This window comes from Anneissia japonica, unplaced genomic scaffold (assembly GCF_011630105.1).
Source record: "Anneissia japonica isolate Jap-2015-1 unplaced genomic scaffold, ASM1163010v1 scaffold288296_len194742_cov168, whole genome shotgun sequence".
In the NCBI taxonomy this organism is placed as follows: domain Eukaryota; kingdom Metazoa; phylum Echinodermata; class Crinoidea; order Comatulida; family Comatulidae; genus Anneissia; species Anneissia japonica.
In genome coordinates, this window is record NW_022740661.1 from 116,649 (window position 1) to 118,600 (window position 1,952).

The following is a 1,952-nucleotide window of genomic DNA, read 5'->3' on the forward strand; positions in this document are numbered from 1 at the left end:
CCCTACACCAAAAAAAAAGGAAAGCACTCGAAGACGCCATGGACTCGGAAGATAGTTTGCCTGTCAGATCCATCGACAATAACACCAAAATGTTGGCAAAAGCAACAACTAGCAGAAGCTGGGCTTGGTGAAAAAAATATAACAGTATAAATCCGGATGAATTCCAGGAAGTACTATATGCTAACTTTCCCAAGCTGAGGGATGCTGGGGGTTTTGAGATAATAATATGCTTTGGGAGAGGAAGAAAGCTTACCCCAATTAGGGGGCATATTCACCCCTGAATATAAAAGAAAAATCAGGTCAATGTAGAGTCCATATACGACCAATTCAACATGCACTAAACATGGATTCAGAAAGGGTAAAGAGGCATAATATGATCAGTTATCAATCAATCAATCAGTCAAATTCACCTATATAGCGCAAGTATCCATTAAATAATATTCAAAGGCGCTCGAGTTTTGTGTGAATTTGAAACACATCCTTAAGAAAGTTCTAATAGATAAAATATAAATGACAGTTTATAAATGATTATTAATACATCATTTTTAATTGTTTACTCTTTTAGGAAACTAATGAGGACTCTGGATTGACACAGAAGTGTCCTAAATGCCAAAATAACATTTCATTCTGTGTTTTAAAGAAACATTTGGCAAGCTTTGCAAGTAGCAGGTAACAATGAAATATATTTTCTATTTTGTATTTTTGACATTTATAAATGACATGAATGAATGAAATCAATATGATTGATATAAATATTCATACTTCAATCTATACATAATTATTTGTTAATATTGAGTCTCTACAGAGCCCTGAAAGTGACTTGGTTTAAAAAAAATATATATAAAGTATTATTTTGTGAAAATCTCCCCAAATAATATTTCCTTCCCAAAAAATATATTTGAATTCATATTAAATAAAGTCTCAGTATTTTATTGTTATTGTAAGAACAGATTCTGATTTCCTAGTGCTCAGATTTAACCCAAACAAACAATAAAAATCCATGTCCTTTCTAACATTAGGCCTAATACAGTAGATTTGTTTGATTTGGCTTGTTTAAAGAAAAAAGTAGTATCTTTAATCATTAAGCGTTATTTTAAAGTTGTTTATTAAATATTTTTACTGATCACTTCTATTTTATTAGACCTAGTCCTCCATCAACAGTATCCATACCACCTGAAGAACAGGTAAAACGAGCATTTTTGCTGTCACTGACTATATCTTTGTATAACTTATGTAATAATGATCACAACTGTTCGCAGCTGACTCGATTTTTAACTAATGTTTGAACTTTAATAATAATTAATTTAGAAAAAATAATTATCCATTTTCGAAAAAAGAAAAAATTGTCATCCAATGTTTCTGGAACAAGGTTAAACACACTTTACTGTATAGGTAAGAGATTTCCCACATGAACTGTCATTTTTTTCTGTGTTTTTTTTTTTTCAGGTTGAAGAAAGTGATACATTGTATGAACCAGACCTCACTCATAGTCATACTCCTAATGACGTTCATGTAAATATAATGTATCTGAAGAATGTACTTAATTCTAAAAGAAATATTTGTAATAATAAAGCAAAGTCTTATTGTATTTGCAGCTATTCACCTTCTCTTGAGAAACCTTCCAGTAGTACATTGTAAATTAGGTAGTAGTTCACAATTCACATAGACGTACTACACACTGTAATAATATGGAATCTGCCCCCACCCCCACCATGGCAAGGTGGTGAAGCATTCATCCTGAAAGCAAAGGTCCCAGCTTTAATACCTCGAGATAATAATCAAATTATTTTATATTAAGAAATTGTTTTTACCATATTACAAAATGGTATCGACCAGTTAGGCATTAATGTGATACAGGTTTGGACTGTTCCAATATAAAATAGGGTTGTTATTTTTTGTTTATGGTAAATTGAATTTCTTAAATTTAATTACCAGTATTATGTATTAGATGC

At 31.0% G+C, this 1,952-nt stretch overlaps 1 protein-coding gene and 1 long non-coding RNA gene across 2 annotated transcripts in view; both read left to right on the forward strand.

Annotated features, from left to right (window-relative positions):
* LOC117118289 (cysteine-rich secretory protein 1-like) overlaps positions 1–1,952 on the forward strand; it is a 31,441-nt gene that overhangs the window by 19,884 nt on the left and 9,605 nt on the right. The window lies entirely within an intron of this gene.
* The window catches only part of LOC117118290, a 4,470-nt gene continuing 2,609 nt past the window's right edge, over positions 92–1,952 (forward strand). Inside the window, exons 1-3 of the long non-coding RNA XR_004447023.1 lie at positions 92–669; positions 1,142–1,184; positions 1,447–1,512. This is a non-coding gene — a long non-coding RNA (uncharacterized LOC117118290). The remainder of the gene's footprint in view (positions 670–1,141; positions 1,185–1,446; positions 1,513–1,952) is intronic.